We start from the raw sequence: 22,810 nt of genomic DNA on the forward strand, positions 1-22,810 counted from the left end.
GTATTATACCATATTGAGTCCCTTCTCATTTCTACCTGAATATATTTTTCATTTATTTTCCTTGTGATTACCATGAGGTTAAAATTTAACATCCTAAATATATAATAGTCATACTTCATTTGATGCCAACTTGACTTAAATAGTATACACAGATGCTGTTCCTATAACTCTCCATCTCCCATCTTATTTTGTACTTGTTACAAATTATGCCATTGTACATTGTATTTCCAAAACCATAGATTTATCATTCCTTATTTTTAAAGATTTTATTTACTTGTTTCTCCCCCCTCCCCTCGTTGTTTGCTCTTGCTGTGTGCTGTGTGCTGTGTGCTGTGTCTTTAGGAGGCACCAGGAACTGAACCAAGGACCTCTGATGTGGAAGGATGGTGCCTAATTGCTTGAGCTACCTCCATTCCCTGCTTTGTTATGCCCCTCATTATATTTTTTCTTCCTTCTTGTGTCTCTTGTTGCAGCAGCTTGACATGTCTGCCCATCAGGTCAGCTCACTTTCTTGTTCTTTTTTTCTTAGGAGACACTGGGAAACTCTGCTTTGTTGTGTCTCTCTTTATGTTTTTCTTCTTGTGTCTCTTGTTGCATCATCTTGTTGTGTCAGCTTGCCATGCCTGCCTGTCATGCCAGCTCACTCTCTTCTTTAGGAGGTATCAGGAACCAAATCATGGACCTGGTAGGCAGAGCTCAGTCACCTGAGCCACATCTGCTTCCTATTTTTTATAAATTTGCATTTTAGCACCTATCAGAAGTAACAAGTGGAGTTGCATACCAAAAAATACAATACAGTAATAATTGCATTTATAATTATCCAATGGTTACATTTACTGGAGGTCTTTATTTCTTTATGCCACTTTGAACCACTCTCTAGTGTGTTTTCCTTTCAGTATGAAGCATTGCTTGTAACCCTTTAGCATTGCTTGCATGGCAGGTCCAGAAGTGATGAACTCCCTCAGCTTTTATTTGTCTGGGAACGTCTTAATCTCTTCTTCATTATTGAAAGAAGGCTTACCAGATATAAAATTCTTTCATGGCAGTTATTTTCTTTCAGCACTTTAATATTTCAACCCACTGCCTTCTTGCCTCCCTGATTTCTGATAAGAAATCTAACTGGACCTCCCTTGTACCAAGCATGTTGCTTTTCTCATGCAGCTTTCAAAATTTTTTCCTTGTCCTTTGCATTTGCAATATATGATGGGGCATATTTTCCTTTAAGTTTATCCTGGGCTTTTTGGATGTACATATATGTCTTTTGCTTAGTTTGGGGAGTGTGGCAGTTTGAAATTATTTTATGAATCCCAAAAAGAAATATTATATTTGTAAACTAATCTATTCCTCTGGGTATGATGCCCTTTGATTAAATTTGGTTGAGGGGCCTTTGATTAGATTACTTGATAAGATGAATTTAGGTCTTGCTGGGTCTGATAGAAATGGAAGCACAGAGGGAGATTCCCTCAGATACAGGAAAAGGGAGCCACCATATTTGATCCTGCCATATTAGAAAGAGGACTACAGGATCACTCAAAAACAAAGCCCCAAGAGGCTGAGCCCACAGAACAGCTCAAGAGGAGATGGTCAGCATGTAAGGGAAGGCTAAAACCTTGACAGAGAAGGCAGTCGTCTTACCTTACCATGTGGCAACATGCCAGGGTCAACAGCAGCTGACTGGTGAGAAAATATCTCTGATGGTGCCTCATTATGGACTTTCCATACCCTTGGAACTATAAGCTTTTATAAAAGCTTTTATAAAAGCCATCCCATTTCTGGTACTTTGCATTGGACCCCATTTGGCAAACTAAAACAGGATGTTTTCTGTCATTATTTCTTTTAATATTCCTTCTGCCCCTTTCTCTCTTTCTTGTCCCTCTGGGACTCCCATAATCCATATATTGTTTCACTTGATGGTGTCTCAGAGGTCTCTTAGGCTATTTTTGCTTTTTATAAATCTTTATTCTTCCCACTCCTCTGCTTGACTCACTTCACTGGTCTTGTCTTCAAGTTCACTGATTCTTTCTTCTACCAGCTCCAGTCTGCTGTTGGAACCCTCCTGGATATTTTGATCTCATTTTGGTCTTCAGTTCCAGTAGTTCTCTTCGGTTCTTTTTTAAATTTTTTTCTCTTTACTGCGATTCTTATATCTTTCATTCATTGTTGTCCTTATATCCTTTAGTTCTTTTTTGTATTTTCCTTTATCTTCTTGAACATACTGAAAAATCAGTTTTTAAGTATGTCCACAGACTGATCTTCATTGGTGTTTTTTGGATTTTAATCCTCTTCCTTTGGATAGACTGTCATTTCCTGTTTGTCTTGTACTCTTTTGTTGCACATTATACATTTTAATATTTTTAAATGTTAAGTCTTGAATTTATTTCCTGAGATGTCTGTTTCTTGAGCATGTAACCATTGGTAATTTGGCAGAGATTTTCTTGGATATCAGTCCACCTATAAGAAATGTCTGCCAAAGTTGAATGCACAGTACAGGGTCCTCCCTGTCTTTTATGAGCCTGTGTGTCTTCTTCTAGGCTTCTACTTGCTAGTGACTTGGGAGTTCCCCAGCTACAGGAATTTGAATGCCCCCTCTACTTCCTAGGAAACAGACCTTCTCCATCTCCCAGGTATTCCACTATGGACTTAAATCAGGTTAGCTTTGCTCCAGGCCATCAATCCCAATTATTTCTTACACTACTTTTGTTGTCTCAAACTATTTTTGCCTGGAGGGCAAATCCTGGGAGGGGAGAGCACACTGGAGAGGTTCCCAAGTCAGGATTTCTCAACTGGAGCAAGGCCAGAGACCCACAAAGGGACTGCTGTTTGGCTCCAAACTGCCCTATAGAGGGGATAAGGGAGGGGCCAGGAAGTGTTCCAGGAGCTTCTTCCACATCTCTCCAAAACTGTGCTTTCCTGACCTTCCCATCAAATCAGCCTTTCAGCTGTCCTCCATAGTTGTGAGGAAGTCTACTGTCATTAAGTTTCCTCTACTGCCTTTTTCCAGCATGGGTTGGAATAATGAGCCAAGCCCCTAGAGATCCAAAGTAGCTAATCAAAAACTATGATCCAGAGAAGCAGCTGTGGCTCAATCAGTTGGGCTCCCATCTACCATATAGGAGGCCCTGGGTTCATGTCCCGGGGCCTCCTTATGAAGTCAGGCCCGCACACTGTGGGGAGCTGCCGGCCTGGGCACCGTGGAGAACTGCCAGCCCAGGCGCCACAGAGAGCCGCCAGCCTGGGTACCACAGAGTGCCGCTGGCCCACAAGCACTGTGGAGAGCCAACTCAGCAAGGTGACGCAACAAAAAGGGAGACAAGCAAAAACACAGAAGAACGCACAGTGAGTGGACACAGAGAGCAGACAGCAAGCAAGCTGCAATGAGGGGGAAATAAACAAAAATAAATACAGACACAGAAGAATGCACAGCAAATGGACACAGAGAGCAGACAGCAAGCAAAAAGCCGCAAGTAGGGGGAATAAAAACAAACAAAAAACCATGATCCATGGTCAGACCATCCCTCCCTTCCCTCCCCACCAGATCCTGGGGAACTAGATTTCTATGTCCTTTTCTGCTACCAGCAAGCTTCACTACGGGATGGACCCTACTGCTGCCCAGCACTAGAGTCAGGGATAGGCATTGGTAACCACCTGCAGAGAAAGCAGTTTACTGGTAGTTAACCATAATTTACCAGTCTTTTCCTCCCACTCTTCCCTGAATGTTGTACAATGTTCCAGTGGACTCTGGAGTTTCAAAGTAGTTGATTGAGACAGTTCCTGCCTGATTAATAGTTTTTCTGATAGAAGAACTGATTCCTGATGGTCCCTTCTCTATCTTCCCACAATCCTCTCCCATTGTAACATTTGAAACATTCACTTCACCACAAAAAAAATATTGCCAGGAATTCCTTTATCAAATATATTTTCTTCTGTGTCTTAGATTATTTTTTCATTGCATGTCAAACTGTATTATACCAAAAGGAGAATATGAAGACTTCTTTTAACAACTTCAAAACAGAATATATCTAAAATAAATTTTGTAGTAATTTTATCTAATGCATTACAGATGATAATTCTTGTTAGTTGTTATAGCCATTATATTTAACATAGATTTTGTACATAAAATAATTCATTCAATTTTCTTGTAAAAATTCAGTATTTTTCCATGTCTAATTTATGTTTCTGAATCTAAAACTCTAGTCACATCTTAAATGAATTGAAAAATTAGTTTATCCCTGACTTCTTTTATTAATATTTCCAAAGAGAACATATGGAAAAAATGGGTACTAACCAATTTGACATTATTGAAAGGAGCCATTTAGTCCTATCAGTTCATATTCCATAATAGATATTATAGTGTTTTATATTCAACATACCTCTCGGTGATCTCCAGCTTTAGGGTTGACTGTACACCTAGCCTTTCTGTTAGAATCAGCATCTCTTCACTTATTTGAAAGAAGTTTGAAATATTTGCCAGGCACATATATGATGAACTTATAAGAATTGTCTGGAATAGTTTGTAGTGTATTTAAGTAACTAACTAGAGACAGCTGAGTATTTTTCTTTCTTACGAGATTTTAAGCAACCTTCTGTGTTCACAGCTGAGACTTTGACTTCCCCTTTACCTGAGACATCTCAATTATATTGAAATATAAAGAATTAGCTGGTGCATGATATTAGCTAAACATTCCACCAGAACTTAATCATGGTGATAACAGTTAATAGCACAAGCAGTTTAGTGACTTGACTTACATTGTCCTTGTCACAGCCTATGGATGAAGGGTAGCAGATTTCTAGACTTTCTTCCTCAGAGTATGCTGAAGCTTCCAACAAGAGAATATTTTGGTCATTTACTTTATATCCTTTGTTTAAATAATGAGAGGAGTAGTGGAAGGATTATTCCAGGTGACAAGGAAAAGCTGAGCACATGGAGCAAAAATGGTTTTGTTGATCAGTGTGATGTACCAGGAAGTGGGCAAGGGTGAGAGAGAGGGTAATGAAACAAGCAGACCAATTTAAGTGAAGGCTATACCTTGGAAAGGCAGAGTTTGAGGTGAAAATCAAAACTAACTGAAGTGCTATGGCCATTAGTCAACAGTTACCTCTACTCCTTGAATCTCCAGATCATTGCTACCCCTGAAATTTGGCCATAATGTTCTATGTGGAATAGCAGCTCTATCACATTTCAGAAGCTAGATATCACTTGTTCTGCCTTTAGGAATTAAATTGAGTGGAGCTACTTCCATTTTTTTAAAAATAAAATCCACGGTATATTAAAAGGATAATATATTATAACCAAGATGGGTTTATTCCAGGCTTAACAGTGGAATATCTATGTACTTGATCTCATTAACCAGTTAAGGGAGAAAAAATAGACAATCACTTCCATATATTCAGAAAAAGTGTTTGACAAATTTAGCATCAATTCGTGTTTTTTTTATTTTAGCAAATTAGGTAATTTTTAAGTAAAGTTTTATTGAACTATGTCATTCATATATGAACATACAAAAACAGGTGTATAGTAAGAGGTGTGAACTTACAAAATAAACATTCATATCATCATAAAGGACTCCCATATATCACCCCATAACCAACACCTTGCATTGTTGTGAAACTTTTGTTACAAACAATGAAATAATATCAAAATATTACTAATAACTATATGCCATATCTTATATTTGGTGTATTTTTCCAACACACCTGATAATTAATACCCTATATTAGTATGATAATTTGTTATAGTTCATGAGAAAACATTCTTACATTTGTTCTGTTAAACAAAGTCCATCTTCCACCATTGGATTCCCTGTGTTTTGCAGCCCCATGTTTTGTACAATCCATTCAAAATGTATACTCAGTAGCTCACATTTTCATCACAAAGTTGTGCTGTCATCATCTCAGTCAATTTTAGAATGTTTTCATTACTCCAAAAGGAAAATTCCCATACCTTATTAAACACACCTATAGTTGTCTCTTAGAATTAATATATCTTCTTTGCCATTACTGCAAAAATATTACAATGTTACTGTTAACTATCATCCATAAATTACATTAGTAGTAATTTTCCTGTCTATCACCATATTCTTAACACTCTGTAAAAGAAGAACATTTTCATATTTATACTATTAACCACAATCTTCATCCACTACTGAAATCGCTGTTATACATACCCTAGACTATTCCCTAATTTCCTTTCAGTTGACATTTATGTTCACAAACAACTTCTTTCAGCCACGATCTCATTTATAAATCAGCAGTGTTATATTCACTATAATGCATTATTATCAACTCTATTCATTTTCACACTTTTGCAATAAACTATATTAAAAATTCTATAGGGGAAAGCAGATGTGGCTCAACCGATTGGGCTCCTGTCTACCATATGGGAGGCCCTGGCTTCACTTCCCAGGGCCTCCTTGTGAAGGCAAGCTTGCCTGCGCCTGCGGACTGCTGACAGCCCACACAGACAGAGAGCTGACGGCCTGTGCCTCTGGAGAGCTGGCACAGTAAGATGACGCAACAAGGGGAGACAAGCAGACACAGAAGAACACATGCGAATGGACACACAGAGCAGACAGCAAGCAAGTGACAAGGGGGGGGATAAATAAATAAAATAAATTTTTAAAAAAATTCTGTAGGGGGAGCAATGTGGCTCAAGCTGTTGAGTGCCTGCCTCCCACATGAGAAGTTCCAGGTTCTGTTCTTGGTGCCTCCTAAAGAAAACAAACAAACAATGAGCAGACAACAAGCAAAAATAGAGTAGCAGAGAGCAAATGTGGTTCAAGCAGTTGAGAGCCCACCTCCTACATGGGAGGTCCCAGGTTCAGTTCCCAGTGCCTCCTAAAGAAAAAATAGACAATGAGCAAAAACAACAAGCAGACAATGAGCAAAAACAAGGAACAAACAAGAATCAAAACAAATGAGGGAGTCAAAAAGAAAAAAAAAAATTCTACTCATATCAAGCCCCAGCACCTATTCTTCCCTCACATTCTATTTCCTAGTAACTTATACTCTAGAATTTACCTCCATGAGTTTATTCATCATATTTAGTTCATATTAGTGAGACCATACGATATTTTTCCTTTTGTATCTGGCTTATTTCACTCAACATAATATCCTGAAGGTTCCTCCATGTTGTCATATGCATCCTGATTTCATTTCATCTTACTGCTGAATAGTATTGCATTATATGTATTTACCACATTTTAGTTAGCCATTCATCAGTTGATGGACACTTGGGATGATTCCATATTTTAACAATTATGAATAACGTTGCTATGAACATAAGTTTGCATCCTTGCTTTCAGTTCTTCTGAATATATTCCTAGAAATGGGATTGCTAGATAATATAGCAATTCTATGTTAAGCTTCTTGAGATACTGTCAAACTGTCTTCCACAGAGGCTATACCACTGTACATTCCTACCACCAATATAGGAGTGTTCCTATTTCTCCATATCCTCTCCAGCACTTAATAGTTTTCTATATTTTTGGTGATGACCACTCTATAAGGTGCAAAAAGGTATCTCATAGCAGTTTTCATCTGCATTTCTGTAATAGCTAATGATGTTGAACATTTTTTCATGTGCTTTTTGGCCATTTGTATTGCTCTTTGGAGAAATGTCTATTCAAGTCTTGCGCATTTTTTATTTAGGTTGCTCGTCTTTTTATCGTTGAGTTTTATGTTCTCTTCTTTTAACTTGGATAAAAAACTCTTGTCACAATGTGGTTTCCAAATATTTTCTCCCATTAAGTAGGCTGCCTTTTTACTTTCTTGACAAAGTCTTTTGACAAACAAAGTTGTTTAATTTTGAGGAGGTCCCATTTATCCAGTTTTTTCTTTTGGTGTTCAGACTTTGGGTGTAAGGTTTAAGGAATTCATGCCACCATAAGATAGAAGATGTTCCCCTACCTTTTCTTCTGGAAGTTTTATGATCATAGATTTTATATTTAGGACCTTGATCCACTTGAGGTAATTTTTGTATAAGGCGTAAGATAGGGATCCTTTTTCTTTCTTTTGGATTTGAGTATCCAGTTCCCCCAGACCCATTTATTGAACATACTGTTCTGTCCAGCTGGGTGGGCTTGACAGCCTTGTCAAAAATCACTTCACTGTAGATGTAAGGGTCTATTTCTATAGAGTTCTTGATTCAGTTTCATTTGTCAATTTGTCTGTCTTTATGCCAGTACCATGTTCTTTTTACCACTTTAGCTAAGTAATATGGTTTAAAGTCAGGAAGTGAGATTCCCTAATTCCGTTCCTTTTTCAGATATTTTTGGCTACTCAGGGCCTGTTACCTTTCCAAATAAATTTGATAATTGGCTTTTCCATTTCTGCAAAAAAAGAAAAAAAAAGGCTATTGGGATTTCTATTGGGATTTCTATTGGGATTCCATTGAAACTGTAAATCAGTTTGGATAGAATTGACATCTCAACTAGTCTTCCAGTCCATGAACACAGAATGTCATTCCATTTATTTATGTCTTCATTGGGTTTTTTTAGCAATGTTTCATAGTTTTCTGAATATAGATCCTTTATTTCCTTGGTTAAGTTTATTCCTAAATTATTTGATTCTTTTAGTCACTATTATAAATGTTTTTTTTTCTGACTGCCTCCTCAGATTGCTCATCAGTAGTATATAGACATGCTAATGATTTTTTGCATTTTAATCTTGTATCCCGCCACTTTGCTGAACTCATTTATTAGTTCTAGTAGGTTTTTTGGTAGATTTTTCAGGATTTTTAAAATATAAGATCATATTGTTAGCAAATAGCAAGAGCTTTACTTCTTTCTTTACTGTTTAGGTACCTTTTATTTCTTCATCTTGCCTAATTGGCTTGATTAGAACTTCTATATTTTTATCATATCAACCAACAGTGGTGACAGTGGGTATCTTGTCTTGTTCCCGATCTCAGCAGGAAATCTTTCAGGCTTTCACTGTTGAGTATAATGCACCTGCAGGTTTTTCATATATGCATTTACCATGTTGAGAAAGGTTCCTGTCTTTTGGAGTGTTTCGATCAAGAAAATATGCTGGATTTTGTCAGATGCCTTTTCTGCATCAATCAAGAGGACCATGTGATTTTTCTTCCTATTTTATTAACATGGTTTATTACACTACTTGATTTTCATGTGTTGAACCATCCTTGCATATCTGGGATAAAACCCACTTGATCATGGTGTATAATTCTTTTAATGTACTTTTGGATTTGGTTTGTAAGAATTTTGTTTAGGATTATTGCATCTATTTTCATTAGAGATATTGGTCTGTAATTTTCTTTTTTGTAGTATCTTTATCTGGTTTTGGTATTAGGATGAGGTTGACTTTATAGAATGAGTTTAGCATCATTCCTTCCTGTTCAATTTTTGGAAGAGTTTGAGCAAGATTGGTATTAGATCAAGTTTGAATGATTAGTAGAATTCACCTGTGAAGCCACCTGGTCCTGGGTTTTTCATCTTTGGGAGTTTTTTTTTTTTTTTTTTTAACTTTTTTTTTTAATTGACTTTGTAATAATATTACATTAAAAATATATATGTGAGGTCCCATTCAACCCCACCCCCCTACCCTACCTCTCCCCCCCCCCCCCCCCCCAGCAACACTCGTTCCCATCATCATGACACATCCATTGGATTTGGTAAGTACATCTTTGGGCACCTCTGCACCTCGGTTTTTGATGACTCTTTCAATCTCTTTACTTGTGATTGGATTACTGAAGTCTTCTGTTTCTTCTAGGGTCAGTGTAGGTTGTTTGTGTGTCTCTAGGACTTTGTCCAGTTTGTCTACATTGTCTAGTTTGTTGGTATATATTTGTTCATAGTATCCTCTTATGATCCATCTTATTTTTGCAGGGTCAGTGATAATGTCACCCCTCTTTTCTGATGTTACTCTTTTGCATCTTCTCTCTCTCTCGCTCTCTCTCTCTCTCTCGCTCTCTCGTCAGTCTAGCTAAGTGTTTGTCAATTTTGTCGATCTTCTTGAAGAACCACATTTTAGTTTTTGCTTTCTCTATTGTATTTTTAGTCTCAATTTCACTTATTTCTGTTCTGATCTTTATTATTTCTTTCCTTTGGCTTGGTTTGGAATTAGTTTGCTGTTCTTTTTCTAGTTCCTCCAAGTGTGCAGTTAGGTCTTCAATTTTAGCTCTTCCTTCTTTTTTAATGTAAACATGAAGGGCTATAAAAGTCCCTGTCAGCACTGACTTTACTGTATACCATAGGTTTTGATATTTTGTGTTCTTATGTTAAATTCATCTCAAGGTATTTACTGATTTCTCTTGCAATTTCTTCTTTGACCCACTGATTATTTAAGAGTATATTATTCAATCTCTATGTATTTGTGGATTTTTCCATTTTCACCCCATTATTGATTTCCAGCTTCATTCCATTATGATCAGTGAAAGCATTTTGTATAATTTCTATCTTTTTACTTTTATTGAGACCCATTTTGTGGCCCAAAATATGTTCTATCCTGGAGAAGGATCCAGGAGCTCTTGAAAAGAATGTATATCTTGCTGTTTAGGTGTGTAATGCTCTATAAATGTCTGTTGTGTCTACTTCATTTATCATATTCTTCAAGCTCTCTGTTTCCTTATTTATCCTCTGTCCAGGTGTTCTATCCAATGCTGAGAGTGGTATATTGAAGTCTCCAATTATTATTATTGTAGATACATCTTTTTCTCCCTTCAGTTTTGCCATTGTGCCTCTCATGTATCTTAGGGCACCCAGGTTAGTTGCAAGCAATTATCATAGTTATTTCTTCTTGGTGAATTGTCCCTTTTATTTAATATATAATGAACTTCTTCATCTCTTATAGCAGTCTTGCATTTATAATCTATTTTGTCTGATATTAATATCATGACTCCAGATCTTTTTTGATTATTCTTTGCATGGAATATCGTTTTCTAACCTTTCACTTTTAACCTGGTGTATCCTTACATCTGAGAAAAGTCTCTTGTATATAACATATTGATGGCTCAGACTTTTTATCCTTCCTATCAGTCTGTGTCTTTTGATTGGGAAATTCAGTCCATTAACATTCAGTGTTATTACTCTAAATGCATTACTTACTTCATCCATTTTATCCTTTGGCATTCTGTTGTCATATTTTACTATTGTGTATCTTTTTACCCTTTCAATTACCTTACTAATAATCTTCATTTCTACTCTCTTCTCCAAGTCTTTCTCTCTTTTTTTGTCTTTATTTTTTTAATGTTACATTCAAAAAATATGAGGTCCCCATATACCCCCCCACCCCCTCACCCCACTCCCCCCATAACAACAACTTCCTCCATCATTCCAAGTCTTTCATACTTGCTTTTTCCTTTAAGTCTGTTGTACTCCCATTTAGTATCTTCTGTAAATCTAGTCTTTTGGATACTGTTGTCTGTCTGTGAAAACTGTAGACTCACCCTCTTTTTTGAAGGACGGTTTTCCAGAAACAAAATTCTTGACGGGCAGTTTTTCTCTTTCAGTACCTTAAATACATCATACCACTTTCATCTCACCTCCATGATTTTCTGATGAAAGATCAGCACTTAGTCTTATTGAGGTTGTCCTGTATGTGTCTTTCTTAAGGGTTGGGAAGTTTTCAGTCATTATTTCCTCAAATATTCTTTTCGCCCCTTTTCCATTCTCTTCCCTTTCTGGGATACCAATAACATGTATGTTTTATGTTTGTGCATTTCATGATTTCATTCAATTCCCTGAGAGTCTGTTCCATTTTTTTCCATTCTTTTCTCTTTCTATTCTTCTGTCTTTTAAGTTCAGATGTTCTGTCCTCAATTTAATAAATTTTGTCCTCCATCATTTAAAATTAAAATCTGTTGTTTTATACCTCTAATGTATTTTAATCTCATCCATTGTGTCTTTCATTCCCATAAGCTCTGTTTTTTCTTTTCAGGTTTTGACATTGTTCTTTATACCTATCTAGTGTCTTCTTAATATCCCTTATCGCTTTAGTCATATTTTCCTTCAACTCCTTGAATTGATTTAGGAGTTTTGTGTGATTATCATTGATTAGTTTTCTTAAATCCTATGTGTTATCTGGATTTTTGGTTTGTTCCTTTGGCTGAGCCATATCTTTCTGTTTCTTAATATGGCTTGTAATTTTTTACTGATGTCTAGGCATCCAGAGTAAATTGGTGCATTTACTCTGATGATCAATTTCTCTCTCTTGCCTAGTGGTTTTATTTCACAGCCCTTCTTTGATTTTTGGTTCAACTAATTCTAATTCTTTAAAATTTCCCAGTTTAAGTTTATTGAAATAGTACCAGGGACCCACTAATGAGCCCAGATCCACCCCCAGGAATTTGGAACAAGAGAAGCCTAAAAGCTGTTTTTCTCCTTGCAGTTTCCTGACCAGCCAGCAGATGCTACTCGCTGGCAAATCTTTCCACAGAGGTGACTCAACCTCCACTTGCCTGTGATTCTGGTCTGACCAGGGCCAAGATTCAAGGCAGGCTCTGCTGCCCAAATTCACTGAAGAAAAAACACTCTGTGCCCCTGCCACATCCTCTCTTTCCCCAGAGAGCAAGATATCTATTTCTCTTACAGTTGGCTGCAGTGAGCCATGAGTTTTATCCAGTCTGTTCACCTTGAGGGTGCCATTCCTGGCTTCAGGGTTTAGTAACTCACATTTTCACTTCAGCTTCTTTGTCTCTCTGTCTTTCACCCTCCTAGGAGGTACACAGCACTCTCCTCATCTGCAGAGCCCCAGAGCAGACCCCTCAGACAACTTTTTTCCCTTCCTCCATTGTTTCTGTGAGAGAGTTGAGCCCTGACTACCTATTCCAATGCCATCTACTCAGAAGTTGCCATTTTCATTTTTAACTTGTGTGTCATGTTTATCTCAACCTAGATAATTTATCAGAGTGTTGTCTGTTCTCTGTGTCTATTTGCTGCGTCTTCTTTATCCACTTCTGTTGCTGTCAGCGACACAGGAATCTGTGTTTCTTTTTGTTGCATCATCTTGTTGTGTCAGTTCTCCATGTGTGCAGCACCATTCCTGGGCAGGCTGCACTTTCTTTTGCGCTGGGCAGCACTCCTTACAGGGCACACTCCTTGCACATGGGTCTCCCCCACACGGAGGACACCTCTGCGTGGCATGGCACTCCTTGCGCGCATTAGCGCTGCACATGGGCCAGCTCCACACAGGTAAAGGAGGCCCGGGGTTTGAACCTCTGACCTCCCATGTCGTAGACGGACGCCCTAACCACTAGGCCAAGTCCGCCGCCAACTTACTGTTATCTCTTAATCCTCTGCCCTAACTTAGACCAATTTAAATTGTATGAAATTTTTCCCAGCTACTTATCTTTGAAATGCTTAAGTTCTTACTGACCTAAATTTATATAAGCATGTCATGCTTTATGAACTTTAAATACTTTACTAAACCTCATAATTAGAATCACTCCTTAATTTAAGTAGAAAATCATCTGGTGTCCTTAAGTATTACATATAAAGGATTAACTTTCACCCTTGAAGGAAAGCAAGCATTTTAGGGCCTATTAGTAGTTGAAATTTAATCACAAATAAGGTCATAGAATTTGAGAGCTAGGAGAAACATAAGATATTATCTAGTCCTGCCTCTTTATTTTATATATGAGGAAACTGAGGCTTAGAGCAATGAAATATCTCTAAAACAATGTATATCAAATGGAAAATTACTCCCTTTACAGAAAATTAGGTCACATACAATTTTTCAGGAGTAGATCTTTGAAAATATTAACATAAAATTCTGAATCACTGAAAAAAATGTTCTATACTCTTTGTATTTCATACTTTGCACATTGTTTTCTTCTGTTTGAGAGAGAAATTCTTTCTAGTGTAAGAGTTGTGCAGCTTCTGGAGCATAATGGTTTTATTTTAAACTCCATTTCATATACCCTATTTCTAAATTTTAGAAATAGGAACCTATCCCTATTACCCCCAAAAACAAGAGGGAGAAATAAATATATCAAAACACCACTGAAACAATTTATTGTTTTACATATATGCTTAAAAACATCTTTCTGTTGATAAAGTTTTTGAAGTTAGCTCGTCTTTGTTAAAATACCTATGAGAATGATAGTTAATGCTTGCCTTTTTATTTGCAGAAGCATGATCCTTCTCATACATGAACTTAAAATAGCTAGTACTAAGAAAACAGAGTCTATTTATTATAGGCATGTAGAAATGTAAGAATAAATGAATATTACCATAAAAATTTCAACTTTATAGTTTTCCAAACCTTATTAAAATTTTATATAGCTTAAGATTTCCTCAGTAGTATATACATGTACCTATCAAAATTAGGATGTTTTTTCAGATTTCTTTTTCTTAAAATTACTCATCCTTTCATGTGACTTCAACTGTAATTTCTATACTGATGATTATGAAAAATTTGAACCTCTGGTTGTGACTTTTCCCAAACCCCAGTTTCTTTTTTTTTTTTTAAGATTTATTTTTATTTATTTATCTCCCCTCTCCCCCACCCCGGTTGTCTGTTCTCTGTGTCAATTTGCTGTGTCTTCTTTGTCCACTGCTATTGTTGTCAATGGCACAGAAATCTGTGTTTCTTTTTGTTGCAGTCATCTTGTGTCAATTCTCCCTGTGTGTTGCGTCATCTTGTTGTGTCAGTTCTCCATGTGTGCGGCACCATTCCTGGGCAGGCTGCACTTTCTTTTGCACTGTGCAGCGCCATCCCTGGGCAGTCTGCACTTTCTTTCGCGCTGGCAGCTCTCTTTACGGGGCTCACTCCTTGCACGTAGGACTCCCCTACGCGGAGGACACCCCTGCGTGGCATGGCATTCCTTGGGGGCATCAGCACTGCGCATGGGCGAGCTGCAAACAAGTCAAGGAGGCCTGGGGTTTGAACCAGGACCTCCCATGTGGTAGGTGGATCGTGGACCTCTCATGTGGTAGACAGACGCCCTAACCACTGGGCCAAGTCTGCCGCCCCCAAACCCCAGTTTCTATCGCTCTTGACACTTCAACTTGGTAGACCTTGTGCTATCTTCAGTTCCATATGTCTAAATCTGACACTGTCTTCCCCTAATCTGCTGTCTGTCATTGTTACTATCTTTTTTTTCCCTAATTGACCATGTTAAAAACTTCAGAGCCATTCTTTCCTCATCCCTGACCTTTATGTCCTATATTAATTCTTATTTATATTTTTATAGTGCCTCCCCTGTATCCACATTTCTTGCTCTACTCTTTCATTAATTCACCCAATATTACATAGTAATATGAAGTTCCATACTCTCTTCTCAGCAGTGGAAGTATAAAAACAAACAATTCTGAGTCCCTGGTTTCAAGAAACCCATGGTCTATTGACAGAGACCAGTATCAATGATTTGTGTTTCAAAGGCTGTAAACCTGAAAATTTATGGCTGGTCACTGGTGAACTAACCTTTTGAAAATTATTTCAAAGTAAAATAGGATCCTGATTTAAATTCCTGCCTGATTCATACCAAGCTGAATAGAGAAAAAGTAGTAAAGATTTTAAATGAGAACGGCTTTATTCAGCATACTGCCTAGAGGGAACCAAATCCCTAGATGTAGATTGAAAACACCTTTCTAATGTGTTTGGTAGAATTGTATCATACAACCCTATGCTAGAAACCCCAAGTTCTTCACCTGGAAACATCCTATTCATTCTTTTGATCTTAGCTTATATGTTATCTTTTCAAAGAAGTGTTCCCAAACTGTCCACTGTTTCCTGGCCAAGTTAACCATTCCTTCTTCTGTACTGTGACAGAAACCAGGCTGCAGTGAGTTTAGGAGTAAACAGTAAAGAGAAAGTAGAGATGAGCCAGAAATAAGAGGTTTAGTAACTTGGGAGAGACTCATCCCTTGAAGAGTAATTTTATTATTTATTATTTATTCTCTTAATTTATCTTTCATTGCAGGTAGAAAATAATTGGATATATTTGTAGACCAAGGAAAAATAATCAATGGAAAGGGAAAGACTAAAACAAAAAAAGAGGATAATGGAATAAAGCTCCCAGTTTCCAATGCCATCACTTAGTCTAGATCTTCAAAAAAGTTTGTTTTCTAAATAGTCTTTCTGCCTGTTGTTTTTTTCCCTTTTCTATTTCATCCTTCAAAATACAGCCAAATTAATTTCTCTAAGATACTGCTGTGACCATATGACAAATTCCTCTGAAAATCCTACAGCACTTACACATACTCAAATTTCTCTTTCAAGGGCTTTCAAAGCTCTTATGATCCAGCCCCTATATAACTATCCAACACTATTTTTCTCATTTCCAGGATGGGTGCTCAGCTCATTAAGACTAGTATTTTCATTGTCTTCTTCACACCCATTAACTGTAAGTTCTACAATATTAAGGATCTTTATTTGTCCAATAATATATCTCAAGCACTGTGCATAGGCATTCACTAAACACTTATCCAGTGTGTCCTTGTTCACTGACATCAGAATACTTAGTTACCTACTTCTGCAACTCTCTTCCATCTCTATTACACTCTTCCAAATCCTACTGATTTTCCCTGACTCAACTCAAGTCCTACTTGCAACACCATTATGATGGCTAACTACTTTTGCCCATATCATATTTCTTCCTTTCCGTAAGTTCTCGTGGTATATATGTACCTTTGATCCCATGTATGGAATTTTACAAGAGAGACAGTGTAATGAAATAGCTGAGTTCAGACTCCAGAGCCAGAATGCCCAAATTTGGATCCTGACTGGTTGTATGGTCTTTGTCAGGTTACTTAACCTCTCTTTGACCCAATTTCTTCATCTGTATAATGTACAAAATAACAGACCCTACCTCTTAGGATTGTTATAAGACTTAACTAAGTATATAATGCTTGTAATAGTGACCTGCACATATTTAACACTATATAAATGTTTTCTATTATTTTATAATTTTATCACAGCTTCATTCATGTTAGTATTGTCTTCCCTACCAGATTTTGAGATCTTTGAGGTGACAATGAGATTTTATTACTCCCAAAATGGCCACTGCAAGCCAGTTCATTAATATTTAATTGATGATTATTTAAAATTTAGATTATTTTAAAACTACCATAAAAATCAAGCTGCTTGATTTGGAATCTTATTTCTAATAATAATTTATTTTAAATAAAGATCTACATTCTACCAAACATCTTTTATAACTATTAGACCAATTCACCTCTATAGTAAATTTGTGAGTTGAATAGGACAAACTTTATTATTCTCACTTTATAGCTTAGGTAATTAAGATCAGAGATGGTAAGTGCCTGCCCCTCTCTCATCACTATCTCTTCCTACTTCTTATCTTCTCAGAGAAATACAGGGTCAGATTTATAAGTCTTCTGCCTAAGTAGACATTCCACTACAAAACAGAATGTCAGCACCCTTTCTTGCAGGTATTCCATATCTCTCTAAATAATTGTCTTGGACATTTACTTTGTGAGGGGGGATTTGAGTGGCCAGAAAAACCTATTCCTCTACCCTGTGGGATGGGAAGGAAGATACATCTTACCTTGATGGGAAGGAAGTAATAACCTTCCTTGAACACGGTAAGTTCTACAAAACTGACACACCTCTCCCCTCCAAAAACTTTTTATGTATGCTGGGAAGTAAGGAGATTGTGGGTGATAGATGAAAGTAAAAGGGCCCTTTCTGTCTCTTCTTAGACGTGGGGGAGGTATTGGATTTCTGTTGGTAGTTTCTATTTTTAGGTAGCATATTAGAATCTCTTTGTCTCAATTTAGGGACAATAAGAAAGGTCTCATTCATCATCCTGTTACATATTTCATTTATCAGACATTTTTTAGTTCCTTCTCTGGGCAGGGCCTATTATACTTGCTAAGAGAGGGACGAAAGAAATGTGAAGAACTTAAGCTGTGACTATGACTGTACCTGTACTGTGTGATCATCATGTTTATATTGATCCTATCAGACTTTCTAAATCTAGAAATATCATATGCCACTGGAAAAAAATTTTAGTACAGTTTTGCTTTTACAAGTTGTCCTCAAGAAAAATGTGTTTTTATTGCATTGAAACATACATTATTTAATACAAGCTTAGCCCTTTGAAAGATGTTCCCTGCCTCATAAGCATTCCTGCTTTTGCTTTTCACACTGATTCTAATTTCTGCCTTTCTTTTAGAAGGTTATCTTCAATATTCCAATCAGTTGTAATTATTCAGTGAAATTTAAGTCTTGTAAAAAATTATTGTTCTTGTCCAAAATTAAGATCAATTTTTATAGGTAATGTAGCAAGATATGTGATTTTCTGTGCTGCCTTACTTTAACTTGTCTTAAATTATAAAGTAGATATTTGTTAATAATTCTTTCTCTAAAAGTAAAAATATTTTTAATTAACTCAGAGAACCAGTACCATATACATTCTTTTTTTTTTTTCCACTTTTTTTTTTAATAGATTACATAAATGTTACAGAGAATATATAGGGGATTCCCATATGCCCTGCTCCATATACATTCTGAGGACATCCTGTTTAGTTAAACCTTCAAGAGCTTCAAATAACTATTAAATGCAATGAATATACCACACTAATGAAAGAAATTGTCAAAGTGGGAGGAGTGGGGAGTGTGGAGAGTGGGTTATATGGGAACTTCTTATATTTTTTAGTGTAACATTTTGTGTGATCTATGTATTTTTTTTTTAAAAAAGGGGGCAGAAAATTATTAGAGCTGTCTGACAGCTGCACTACTGGCCTCATTTCTACCTAGTTACTGTAAATATCTTTTGGAGTCTTTAATTTCCAAATAATCTCAGAGATTGAATACTTATATTAATATATTTCATTTATCTTTCACTCTCTGCCTCCCTCCCTCTCCTTTTTTCTCCCTCTCTAACATACACAGAGAGAGAGAGAGAGAAGCATATTATGAAAAACTGCTTCCTTCCATAAAGAAGGGTATGTGTTATTTTGTTTTTAATCTTTCTAATATATGTTATAAATATCTCATTTGGAGTTGTTTGTATCAAAATACATACATTTAACGTAAACAGAATTGTTGCTTGGAAAAATAAGAGTCATTTACGCTGTGATTTACTAAATAATTTCCACTATATTTTATTAAACTAAGGTAAATGTCAATATAATTATATAGTAATAATAATATAATTTGCATTTTTGTTGATAGAGGTTTAGAGAAGTATGTTAAAATATTCTTCCAACAGGCTCTTTTCTCTGAATTCTTCATATATTTTATGAAGAGATAGATAAATAACAGGTTTTTTTTCAAATATTTATTCATACAGAAGGCAGAGTAGTCCTAGCAATTAAACATTCCAGTGAACCTGAAATACTTTCCGTTTTCAATTGCCTATATTCTCTCTTGTGTGTCTTCTTTCCAAACTTGAATACAGAAAAGCCTGCCCTACTTGCTGCTCTTACCATTTTTAACTTTTTTTTTAAAAGATTTATTTATTTATTTAATTCCCCCCCCCCCCCCCCCGGTTGTCTGTTCTTGGTGTCTATTTGCTGCGTCTTGTTTCTTTGTCCGCTTCTGTTGTCGTCAGCGGCACGGGAAGTGTGGGCGGCACCATTCCTCGGCTGCTCCCTCCTTCGTGCTGGGCGGCTCTCCTTACAGGGCGCACTCCTTGCGTGTGGGGCTCCCCTATGCGGGGGACGCCCCTGCGTGGCAGGGCACTCCTTGCGCGCATCAGCACTGCGCATGGGCCAGCTCCACACGGGTCAAGGAGGCCCGGGGCTTGAACCGCGGACCTCCCATGTGGTAGACGGACGCCCTAACCACTGGGCCAAAGTCCGTTTCCCCCATTTTTAACTTTATCTAAATTTAGAATAATATTTATTTTATTGATTCTCTTTATCTAATGTCTCTACATGTTTTCCAGTTCCAGATCTGACTACTTACTTCTGGTGAATGTGATCATGAGTTCTTTTTTGTAAAACCCTTTATATTGTTTTCAAATTTTGTTAAGAATCATCTTTAGATTGATTAGATTCATAGTTATGAAATATTGAAGAAAGTTACATAATATTGCTGGTTCAAAACAAATTTGATATTTTTTATAAATTTTTATCTTTTCAAATAAGTAGTTTATACTTAATGAATTTAACTTGGAAAACACAGAAAAGCATTAAGAAAAAAATCCAATTAATTCCCCCACTCAGAAGTAACCATATATATATAATATCACCAAAAATTTCATGGATGAATGGTATTTCCTTACAATAGATTTGCTAACATTTATTTATCCTACTCCCTCTTATCAAGTATTGACATAATTTACAGTTTTTCATAATTTGAGAAAAACAGAATGCTTGTTAAGTATTTTTACCTTACAGCTATATACAATCTGTGATTATTTCCATAGGACAAAATTCTAAGAATAAATTTCTAGATTAGAAGATATGTATATATGTATATTTGAATGTATTTGATAAGTATTACCAAATTTTCCTACAAGAAGTTTATATTAATTTATACTTTCATTGGGTGTGTTTTAGGGTACCTCTTTTCTATACCCTTATTGTCAGAGTAGCAAAAGATGGCACATCCAATTTAAGATTATTCAAGAAGGGTTTATTTATAGAAGTAGAAACTACAAAGTTAAGAGTGGGATGCTGGGAGAGTGCAAGAGTCAATTCAGCAAATTGTGGATATTAACTATAGACCTCTTACCACCCCTTGACCCAGAAAGATGAGGAGGGAAAGGTTTACCAGAACATGCAAGAAGAGAGGTAGGTTAGAGAAGACATCTTGAAAGGAACAGTGAACTTCAGTCAAGGGACACAGTGAGAACAACGGGACTTCTCAAATAGGAAACCAGGGAAATATATATCCTGACCTTACTCTCCCTATTGTCTGGACCCACTTGAAAGCCAGAGGACATGGGAGCACTCTTGTAGTCCATACATTGCCTCCCAAGGCAGAGAAGAAGGTGAAACCAGTGGAGATTTTTTTTTATATTAAGGGCATCTTAAATTTGTATTGCCTACATATATTACTCTTCTTTAAGAGTTCAGCTTTTGCTATAAGGTTATAAATAATTCTAATTATCAATACTTTTTCTCATCCTCTTTGGATTTCACTTTTCTTATTTAATTGTTTGCTCTATCTATAAATCATTTTGTTGTATAAAATAAGAGAAGTATAATTTTATTTTCTTCCATATATCAAGTTATCCCAACTTTATATCCTAAACAATATATCCTTTCCCCAGTAATTTGACATGGCATCCTTATCTTTTACCAAATACTTATGTATGTATTTGAATCAGTGTCTATGCATTACATTATATCCTGTTGATCTTTTAGTCTAATCTTCAGCAATTCTTATGGTGTTAACGTTATACAGTTTTATATATAAAATGCCTTTTATTATTTTTCAATATTTTCTCGGCATTCTCCCCTATTTACTCTATCAAAATGAACTTTAAAATTAAAGTTTCAAAATTCAAAAAGATCCTTTTTTAAGAGTTTGATGAAAATTGTAATATATTTATAAATTGCTCTGAGAAAAAATAAAGTTCTTATATATAATGGAATCTTTCTTTCTATATAACATTTTTATCTCTCATGTCCATCACAAAACTGTTTCATTGTCTTTAAATGTGTTCATCTGAGAGCAGATGTAGCTTGGTGGTTGAGTGCCTGCCTTCCATGTAGAAGGTCCCAGATTCAATCTCCAGTTCCTCCTTAAAAAAAAAAAAAAAAAGGTGTTGAACCTATTTCTAGATATTGTTTGTTTGTTTGTTTTACATTGAGGATGGAACTTTTGCCTGTTTTATTTTCTGATTGGCTATTGAGCTAATGATTTAGGTATATGTATTTTATATCTAAAATCTTTAATGAATTCTTACCACTTCTACCAGATTTTCCTCTGATTATTTTGGGTTGTGTATTGTATCATCTAAATTCTGTTTATTCTTTTCCAATATTTATACTTCATTTCTTTTTCTTCTCTTATTGTCTCCACAGCAACATCCATAACAATAATGAATAATAGTGCTGACAGCTATATTTCTACATCTGGATTATAATAAGTATGCCTCTAATTGTTCAGCAGTTAATATGTTAAATATTTGAGTTAAAGAAAGTCTGTCTCAAAGAACAGCTTTCATCTTTCATCATTCTAATTAAGTTTCCTTCTGCTATGTCTTTACCGTGAGTTTTTCTTTTTCTGAAATTCAGAATGGATGTGAAATTCTATCATATGTGGCTTTATGTCACCTATAGTGATTACATAGGTTTTCTCCTTTGACTAATTGAGGTGATGAATTAAATTAAAATTTTCCTGATATTGACCATTCTTCATTCCTACTTGTTCAAGTATGTCATTCTTTTAATATGCTACTGCATTCAGTTTTCTAATTTTGAGGGTTTTGTTTTGTTTTTTTAATCTCTATTCATTAGAAACGTTGGTATTTGTGTGTATTTAGATCTTTGTCAGATTTAGGTATTAAATTAAGGTAGTTTCATAAAATGGCACAGGGCACATTTCAATGTTTGCTTTGCTTTGGAACTATTATATGATGGGAATTTTCTAGTCTTTGAAAATGAGATAGAATTGTTTGGAAAGAAATGTTTGGCACATTTTTTCAAAGTAATTTGTTTGAAAACTTTTAAATTTTGCCTACATCTATATAGGTCTATTCAGATTTTCTATGATTTTTGAATGCACACACACACAACTACAAAACCATTCTATTCAACTTTGTTTATGCCTATGAATATATAGGTCATTTCAAGTTTTCTACTCCTTTTGGGATCATTTTTATCATTCAAATTTTGCTAGAAAATGGCCTATATTTTCCAAATATATTAATTTAGATTTGTATATAGTAATGTATTATTTTTAATATTTCTGCCTGCTTATATTCTTTACCATT

General features: G+C 35.9%; 1 protein-coding gene across 7 annotated transcripts in view; it reads left to right on the forward strand.

The window, feature by feature from the left end:
• The window catches only part of TBCK (TBC1 domain containing kinase), a 445,069-nt gene that overhangs the window by 260,007 nt on the left and 162,252 nt on the right, over positions 1-22,810 (forward strand). The window lies entirely within an intron of this gene.

The sequence above is a fragment of the Dasypus novemcinctus genome, chromosome 1, assembly GCF_030445035.2.
Source record: "Dasypus novemcinctus isolate mDasNov1 chromosome 1, mDasNov1.1.hap2, whole genome shotgun sequence".
Taxonomy (NCBI): domain Eukaryota; kingdom Metazoa; phylum Chordata; class Mammalia; order Cingulata; family Dasypodidae; genus Dasypus; species Dasypus novemcinctus.